Here is a 10,809-nt window from a genome sequence, read left to right on the forward strand (position 1 = left end):
GTGAAATATTATTACAATTTAAAATAACTGTTTTCTATTTGAATATATTTCACAAAGTAATTTATTCCTGTGATCAAAGCTGAATTTTCAGCATCATTACTCCAGTCTTCAGTGTCACAGTGTCTAATATGCTGATCTGCTGCTCAAGAAACATTTAATGTGTACAATTGTACAAAATATTTGTGTACAATATTTTTTTTCAGGATTATTTGATGAATAGAAAGTTCAAAAGAAAAGTGTTTATCTGAAATCTAATCTTTTGTAACATTATAAATGTCTTTACAGCCACTTTTGATTGATTTAATGCATCCTTGCTGAATAAAAGTATTCATTTCTTTAATTTCTTTAAAAAAAAATAAAAATAAAAATTCGTACTGACCCCAAACTTTTGAACGGTAGTGTATAATGCTACAGAAGCTTTGTATTTCAGATAAATGCTGTTCTTTTGAACTTTCTATTCATCAAGGAATCCTGAAAAAAAAAAGTACACAACTGTTTTCAACATTGAAAATAATCAACAAATATTTCTTGAGGAACTAAATCATCATATTAGAATGATTTCTGAAGGATCATGTGACACTGAAGACTGGAGTAACGATGCTGAAAATTCAGCTTTGCATCACAGGAATAAATTATTTTGTCAAATATATTTAAATAGTACACAGTTATTTTAAATTGTAATAATATTTCACAATATTACTGTTTTTTACTGTATTTTTAATTAAATAAATGTAGCCTTGTTGATCAGACGAAACTTCTTTTAAAAACATTAAAAATCTTAGTGGTTCCAAATTTTTGGACTGTACTATATATATATATATATATATATATATATATATATATATATATATATATATATATATATATATATATATATATATGAAGTACTTTCCATGTATGTGATTTATGTTAATAAGCACATTACATTTAGTGTACTTCTATGAAAAACAAAAAATTAAAACACATTGATTTAAAATCTACTCTAATGTAAAACATTTAATTTGGCATTATTACAAAGTGCATTTTTTTAAAAGTGTACTTAAGAAACAGTAATGAAAATGTATTCTCTTAAGTAGACTTAGCGGCATTTTATTTCATAAATTCTATACTATATTTTCTACAAGAACGTTTTTTAATAGCATATACCTTTTGAAGATTTGAAGTACGCTACAGCCTCGTTCAGACTGTTAGTTCAAATCTGATTTTTGTGCATATCTGATTGGAATGCGATCACATTTAGCATGTGTGAACAGCAAAAACTTCACATGAAATGCGATGCTTACAAATTCGTATTGAGCTACATTCATATGGTTTGAAATCATATTCAAATCGCATTTCTGGAATTCCGTTTCCTCATATCCACAGCATCAGGAATCAAACTGAGCATGTTCAACACTCATTCAGCAGAAGGAGAGGTGAACAGAACTACTTTGTAAACATACATGTACCCCAAGCACAGGTGGGTAGACAAGTCGCGAAACAAACTCCAACCAGCTGGAAGGGGACACAGGGGAAATTGAGAGCTCAACCTATTTCAACTTGTTCTCACTCCCTGGGCATCCAATAAATGCCACATATCCAAGACTTTTGAGAGTCATTATACTGACTCCAAAAGGGCCCTTTAGTGCCTTTATTGCGTCACTGCCAGTAAACCCATTGCTTTCAAAGAAAAAAAAAAAAAAAAAAAAAAAATGCCGTTGTTAAATAAATCAATAAATGCTACACCTTGTATCTCTATATTTCCAAATTTTTGTTTTATTGTTATTAAAAAAAACCCAAAACAATTATATAGGTCACCCTTTACACTTGTATGTGGGTTTTTACAAATATTTAACGAATGAAAAGGATTTTAAAGAGCTTGTGCTAAAACCTCGTAACTCCATTGAATCCTCAAACCGTCAGTCAAACCTCATAAATCCGCACACAGTTTGGACATCTCTTCTATGCAATGCAAAGGTAAATAAAGATCTGATGCTTGGGAAAAAAAAAAAAGTAAAGCGTTTTCTTTACTCAAAACAACACTGTCTATAAACGGTATGTATCACTCTGAGGTCTGAAAACGCGCCGGCGCGTTTTGCAGGTTTTTTTTCACATTGCAGCAAAACAGACTTAAAATACTCCGTCATTTTTTGTCATAGAGACATAAGTAATATATCAATTGAAACTATAGGAATATCTTCTTTTATTTGTATACACTCAGAGTAAAAACAAAATGTTGTGCTTTTTGTAGAATAAAGAAAACTAACATGATGCGTGATTTCTCCTCTCCCTCTGAACGAAGTCCAATCTGATAGTTCTCAGAAAATGAACTGTAACTTAGTGAATACTAATCACAGAAAAATTAATCTTATGTCTAAAAAAACGTTAAGATGTCAGGTTTTAAATCATGTAAGTCAAATCGAAAACAAACCTTCTGTGTTTATGTAATCTGTATGAAAAGAGAGCCATGTCAGAAGTCCGTGATTCAGCTCATTATCCGCTAATGCGGCCACGCCCACGGAGGGAGCGCTATTCAGACGCAAATTCAGAGGCAATACATGCATTCATCGTCTCAATCGTGTATTTATTGTCTTGAAAAGTGTTTATCTGGATGTAAAAGTCATGGTTAGCGAGCTCTAGAAGACATGCAGTTAGTTCCTGTTTTCTTTTCTTCTATAGATGAATTTTAGATGAGTTTTTGTTTCTTTAGCGCCCTCCGGCTGCAGTATGAATTGGAAACTACATTCATGGAATAGCCTCTTCTTCTTTTAAGGCCAATACACACTGCCCCGACGACGGCCAACAAACGCCAACAAACTCGTCTGTTGGAGTTTGTTGGTTTGGTGTGATACCCCTGTTGGCGTTTGTTGGCCGTTGTTGGCGTTGGTCGGAGTTGGTTTTCACCCGACTGAACATGTTTAATCGGCGTTTGTCGGGTCGTGGAATGTCTGCGCGGTGTGAACAGTTTTCCAACAGACGGCAACAAACTCTGACGTAATCCTGACCTTGCCGCGAACCGTTGCCATGACGATGAGGCAAGTCCCTTCCTTGCAAACACTACGTGTAGGTGCTGGTCTTGTTTTGTAAATGATCGCAGTAGTGAAAATGGCAGGGTTTTGGACAAATCAGAAAGAAGAATTAGTGTGCCTTTGGGAGGAGAGGCCAGAGCTGTATGCAGTGGGTGTGGCCGCGTATACCAATCATGATGCAAGGGGAAATGCTGTAAGATCGATGGCTACAGCGCTTGGGATTTCAGGTTAGTATTTTTATGCTCAATACTTTAATACAACGAAAATATATATGCATATATATATTAATATAATAATCTTGAATGGATGTTATTAGATATGTTATAGTTAATATAGTTATAGTTATTATAGTGGCATAGTTATTAGATATGTTGGGCTATTTAAAAAAATGACAATGTTAAGCTATAAATGTTATGTTAATGCACTATGAGGCAAATAAAGATAAATAAAATATTTAATAAATTGTTTGTTTGAAAAGGTTTGTATATTGTGTACCCTGTATGGAACATTAATGTCCTTTGTCAGTCACTGTTTAATCGATGAACTGCACTACTTGAAGTTTTTGTTTTTTTCTCAGAGATGTAACATACTGTCACAGAACCCTTGTTTCCCTGGACTTCATTTCCCAAGATCCTCCTGTTCTCCACACCTGCACTCACTTCCCTCGTCAGTTCCTCATCAGCACTCATCACCTGCACCTGCTACTCTATTGTCTGCAAACTCCCATTATTGCACTCACTCCCTTCACTCCTCGTCCGTTCTCTGTTTTGTTAAGGTGTCTGTCTGTTGTTCCTTGCCATTATTTGAAGTAAAGTGTCTATTATTGTGGAAATCCGTATCTGCCTCATCTCTCTACCAGCCACCTGTAACACATACATTTTATACTTGCTACAATTGCGTTGACCTGTGCTACAAAACTTTCAACCTCTGTAGTATCAATGCTGTGTGCAAAAAATAAATAATAATAAAATTGATCATACAGCCCTTTTTATAGGTATATCCAGGTATCATATCATGTTCCAAACAAATTTAATGAAAATTGTTTGAAAAATGTTCAATTGTTTGTATTTCACAGAAGCTGAGGTAAAGAAGAAGATGGATAGCATGAGGACACAGTACAGCAGATACTTGATGGCAGCGGAGGATATCACACTCCAAGGCAGGAATGGTTTCTGAGGAGACTTAAGTTTTTAGAGATGCACATCAAAAAGAGACCCTCAACATCAAACCTTGATCTTCAAAATGTGAATTTATTCAATACAATATGTTGAAGTAGGTGTGGGGGCAGAGAAATATTTACAGCAATTTAGCCCATTGTCATGGACAGCTCACCTCTCAGAATTAAAGTAGTCCTATCAACCTCTCCATTTAAAAATGTAACTTAAATTAAATTAACCATTAAAATGTACGGTTCTCATATTTTACTGTTAAATAATACTGTTTACTATTTGTTTATCATGTTATATACATTATATACATTATACTGGGTATGGATGAAAAAAATTAATTGCTATATTCTATCCCACTGCCAAGGAACAGCTCCTGCCTCTGAGTTAAAGTACTCCATCAGCCTTTCCCTGTTTTGTTTGGCCACACTGCTTGCATTCGTGGACCTTGGCAATGCTGCCTGTTGCAGGGTAGGGTCCTGCCTCCAGGATTCTTGCCCATCCTGATCAGCTATTCCACACAGATAAGCATTGCCACATTCATCACGTAAATAGTTGTGAAGGGCACATGATGCAAGAACAATAATCTCCACAACATTTGGATCAAGATTAATTGCGGTTAAAAAAACCCTAAATCTGTTCGCAAAGATGCCGAAGGTATTTTCAACAATACGGCGGGCACGGGATAGCCGGTAGTTGAAGACTCTCTGTTCTCTGGAAAGCCCTCTCCTGGCAAAAGGCTTCATTAAATATGATTTTAACGGAAATGCTTCATCTGCCACTACAAAAAAGGACAATGTCATGTCTGTCCCTGGCAATGGAGTGGGTTGAGGAATGTTTGCAGTTCTCTGCTCTAGAGACTCTTGCAGTGTTGACCCTCTGAAAACTCCTCCATCAGACACTCTTCCATTACATCCTACATCAACATATAGAAATCTATAATTGCTGTCAACCAAAGCCATCATTGACAATCGAGTTAGTGTTTTTATATTTGATGAACTGTGCTCCGCAGTGAGGGGGAGGGGGGGATGGGTAAATTCGTATATGCTTCCCATCCAAAGCCCCTAAACAATTGGGGAATTTGCATTAGCTTCGAATCCTTCTGATACTTTCACCCACTCATCTGCTGTTGTAGGGCACTGGAAAAGAGAATAACACATTTGTAAATAAACTATGAATTAATAATTTTTAAACAATATTTTACAGGACTCTACTATTTCACTTGAGGAGGGTGAAGGTGATGACAGAGGAGAGGATAAAGAGCAGGAGAAAGAAGAGGAAGAACAAGAGAGAGAAGAGGAGGAGAAAGAGGTTGAGCCTAAAGTAGAGAAAAGGCGTCGTAAAAGAAGAAATTCATCTGATTCTGCTCAAGCCCAAGACCTTGCCATTCTTGGGGCCAGAAATGAAACTCTCAAAGTTCTGACAGAGAAGCACCAGCAGAATCAGCAGCCACCCAAGAATGACGGCATATATAGCTTTTGCCAGTATATAGAGCAACAGTTAAGGGCAATTGAAGATCCACACCACTTACAATATGTTCAGTTCCAAATTCATCAAATTCTGTATTCTCCTCGCCCCTCTTCCAGCCAATATGCTGTGCCATATTTATAGCCACTGTAGTCCCCAAATGTATTTTCAAATTGTAATCAGTTCCATGGTGTACCGAGATTTAAAGTAAGGATTTAATTTAATTTAAATAGTTAAGGATTTAAATAGTAATTGACATGAATAAAGAATCACTTTTTCAAAGTATTGTTTTTATTCTTGTCTCATTCCAAAAAATAAATAAATAAATAAATGTTTTGTTCCCAAACTTAGAAACTGTAAAATTATCTTAAAGGAATCTACCATTTAATAACAGCATTATACAGCTCTTTTATAATTATTTACAAGCAGATCGAGAATGAGGTAAACAACATGCATTTATATTGCGTGCATTAATTTCTGTGCATGGTTTACCCTAATGTAAATAAATTAACAATGGTTTAATTATAGTAAAACTATGTTATTGAATGGCTATTTATTTTTAGCATATTGATTAGGTTACCATTTGTATAACCAAAGTTTTATTTCAAAAACCATGGTTAAACAAAATTTTTGTTGTTGTTGTAGCAAAATCATTATTAATTTGTGGTTACCATGGTGTTATTACAATAACCTTTTTTATTATTATTTGCAGTAATACCGTGGTTAATTTTCATAAGGGTAGCACTGACTCTATTATTGAACTATATATAGCGCTGGAGCCAGTGGCTTTGTTCAGCACCACCGGACCGGACAGTTACTATAACGATGCGCATACTTCACTTAAAGCGAGAAGAACAGAACGGATACCGATATTTTCTTTGCAATAAGGTAATTATATATCGACATATCAATTAAACCAAAGTTGTGAGGAATGCCTACCTTCAGATATCTTTCTTTAAGAACCTCATAGATGGCTCTGCATGTATCTGGAATAAGCTCACTTAAAGTTGAGCATCCTATCCGAAAAGTGTAATGCAGGCTACGAAATGATTCCCCTGTGTAATAAAAGAATAAAAAATAAAATGCTTTTATAATTGTAATAGTGTAATTTTTAATTAGCTAGTTTAAAAAATTAAAATTACATTTTTAATATACTAGATATATTAAAAATTAATATATCTAGTACAAAACTGATAGAAGATGAAACATATGCTAGGCCTATTACCTGTTGCCAAGAAACGAAGAGTAACCATTAGACGTTCGCCGGGTGAAATGGCATCTCTGTAATTTGTGTTTTGTTTTTTAATTATTGGTGTCACCATCTCAATTAGTCGATGAAACTGATCAGGGACCAATCTAGCGAAATTTTGGAAGCTTTGAACGTCTTCCCACTGAAGCTCTTTGCACAAACTAAAGTAAGCGGCCCGTCTTCCCCGTCTCAGCAACCAAGGCTTCACCCACAGCCTCTTTCGTTTTACTCGCCGCTTTTTCATGCGCAGAATGACTCGTAACGACATTAGTAAAAGTAAAATTTTCATTGCCGTAAGAGGATCATCCATTATTTCCCAAACTTGACACTATCTCTATTATATCAGACTCGATGTTTGTTGGTGTCTGTTGGGGCGGTGTGAATTGGCCTTTAGATGAATTTGTGGACTAAAAATGCACACAGAGCGCCCTCCGACTTCAAGTATGAATTGAAAACACCAGCGCTCACAGTAATGACAATGAATATTAAATAAATATAACTCCTCTGTATAGAAAATTGACATAAGCATATGAGAATCCAATATTTCTCCAAATGTGCATGCTTTTAAACTAAAAGCCTATATTCAGACTCTTTGCATCACAGAAATACATTATATTTTAAAGTATAATATAAAACCATTACTTTATATTGTAATAATATTTTTCTGTATGTTTCATATATCATGATGAGCTTGAGACATCACAGAAGGTTTTTTTTCACAGCCTACCTGACTGAAATGCCTCATTAATATGCAAGTAATTTCAGCTCATTACTATGCAATTCTTTTGTCTTCTCAGGTGAGAATGGCCCATTATTCAGTGGTGATTCACGCCTCCTCGCATACTGTGTTTCTTGGCAAAAAGTGTCTTACAAAAACTAAATCAATATATTGTTTTATATGAAGGAGTAGGCAGCATAATTTTTACATAATTTTGAAGCAAAAATTCTAGTTTACAACCTCAAATACCCTAAAGTATTGTAAACACAGATTTACTATACTTTTTTTGGCCTTATTTCAGAGACTTAAGTTTTTTGTTTTTTCAGTAACCACGCATAAATGTTATTCCTTCAAAAACACAAACATGTACATACATGTTTCTCACATATTATTGTAGCCTAGTTTGTGTTGAATACAGTGTAATGACACTTTTTCCATTAATATGTTTATGAACAACTGAAAAAAGCACAAATGTCAGGGCATGTCAAAACTTCTCCAGGCCCCAAATCAGCCTCAGACTCCAGAGGGTTAAAGGGAGCAAGAAGAGGAAGCAGAGAACAGGGGCGTAGTTTGCAGGGGGGTGGGGGAGGTAACCCCCCAATATTCAAATCCGTCAGTTACAACCCCCCAATATTTCAACATGAAAATCACAGTAGATCTATACTAACATATGTATAATTCATTTATTTTGTAACAATAATTTTGTTTCTAATCGAATATGAGTTTGTCATAATAAATTAGTCAAAAACCCCCCTTCCATTGAACCAATTGGTAACGCCCAACCAATGAGCGTCGCACTTTCACCAAAACAACGCAAGTGGAGCTCTAATGTTTGAATGGAGAGCACGGGTAGCACCAAAAAATGAAGAGAACCATTGCCCAGCCGACTATATTAAATTTCTGTTCAAAGAGGGATGTTAAAAAGAATAAAGCATGTACTGAGAAGGAGGTATGAAAACATTGTAATAGCTAGGTACACTCCACATATATTTTAGCTAGCTAATCCATTGCAATTTAGCCATAACTATCAGCGTAACTGTAACCAGTTACCAAAACAGCCGTCTGTTTTTTTACTTCATTTTTCAATAGTGTCTTATCAATGACAAAAGTATTCACATCGGTGTTTGTTTTCTTCCTTAATTAATCTGACTTTTGAACGAATTGGCTTGAATGAATGATTGTAACTCACTCATTAGAACGTCGAATCGCTGCCACCTACTGGCGGTTTCAATATTTAACAATTTCTTTCTTTTTAGAATCACTCCGTTATGTTAGAATTTAGATAGATAGATAGATAGATAGATAGATAGATAGATAGATAGATAGATAGATAGATAGATAGATAGATAGATAGATAGATAAAGAAGAAATAAATTATCCAATAACGCTTTTTTAATAAAAAATAAATAAATAAATAACAGGCAGCATACCAACGCTCAACCCCCCCAATGTTGAAACCAAATCTATGCCCTTGGCGGAGAAGGGTCTTCATCTGATATTTCCCGTCTAGTTGTAGCCAATATGCTATATAAATGATAAGGTAATTATTATCAAATTAAACATAGCACAATTCGACTTGCTCTGGAACAAATAATAGATTAATAAGACCAAAGATTACCCGTTCTATGTACTCAAATTGAATTATGTCTCATGTTTAACCACTATCCGCTTGTTAAGTCATGACGTAAGGAACGCCGTTTCCGGGTCCAAGCCTCGACTCATTTCACTTGAGAATGCCATCGACGGCCGTTTATGAGCGATATTTATTCATATTAAACATCAATCATTTAAAAAAGTTAAACAAATACTTACAGTCTACACAACAGTCTCTGTGCTCACAGCATCACAGACATTAATATTTTAACGATTTATAAAAGATGAATCATTGTCTGGCCATCTGGAATTTTGGTGTGGAGATAAAGGTTATGATTCTAATTTTTTTGTAGTATTACACCACATCGCGTGTGTATATTAGCACCATTTGTTGTTTTCTTGTGGTATGAGATAGAGCGTTAGGACCCGGAAGCGCTGCCGCGTGACGTCAGACTTAACAACCGAATAAGAGCCAGCGGTAAATCCCCAAAGCAGTGGCCGAGATTAAGCTGTTCTCGGCGGGTACACCGGCACTGAACGCCCATTGACGCCCTGGAGCTCGCATGTCCGAAAACGTCAAAACAAATTGTAAAAAAGGTGCTATTATTAAATACAAGTCACATAATTCAGGTCTAAACAACTACATTCTCCCCTAAAAAACTATATAAAAAAAAAAATATATATATATATATATATATATATATATATATATATATATATATATATATATATATTCAAGTTATTTTCCATAACTCCACAATTGTTTGATTAACATTAATGAAACAGACTGCCCATATATTAAGAACTACTGTACCACACGGATCTAATATAATGTTACACATCTCATGTTTTTCCCCAACAGTTAACCAAACATTCACATTACAGATAATGTTTGTGTGAAAACTCACCAATACATACTTTTTTTTTTTTTTTTTTTTTTTTTTTAAATACTGTAATTCTGTGTATGTGTGTATATCAGGATTGTGGCGTCTTTGTGCGCGAGCTTCGGATCTGTCAGTCAGTAAGATCAATTTGTTTACTTCAGTATAGGGCTGCACGATTAATCGCATGCTATTCTCACGCGCATTTCGTCAGTAAAGCCGGTTCCCTGATTACCGCTAAATCGCCATCACCTGCTTTCAAATGAAGCGGCATTTAATAGACAGAGCCGTAGGTCACTGAAAAGCCACGCAATATCGCGTTCATATCGCAGATGAATCGCCTGCGATAATGAACGCGATATTGCGTGGCTTGTCCGTGAACTACGGCTCCGTCTATTAAAAGGCGCTCCGTTTAAAAACAGGTGATGGCGATTTAGCGGTAATCAGGGAACCGGCTTTACTGACGAAATGCGCGTGAGAATAGCATGCGATTAATCGTGCAGCCCTACTTCAGTATGAGTTTGAAAATCACATTTCACTGGTTCAGACTCAGTCAAGAATTCACTATGAATATTCGTTATAAGTTGGAATGCTGCTTTACAACAATACCAAACTTGTGCTGAGAGGAAGCGCCAGTCGTCCAGAAGCGAGCAGTGAAAAACTAAATAATTGTTTTCATTATGTGGCCAAGTGGTCTAAATATACAATGTTTCTATTTTGTTAAAAA

This window comes from Megalobrama amblycephala, linkage group LG13 (genome assembly GCF_018812025.1).
Source record: "Megalobrama amblycephala isolate DHTTF-2021 linkage group LG13, ASM1881202v1, whole genome shotgun sequence".
Lineage (NCBI taxonomy): Eukaryota > Metazoa > Chordata > Actinopteri > Cypriniformes > Xenocyprididae > Megalobrama > Megalobrama amblycephala.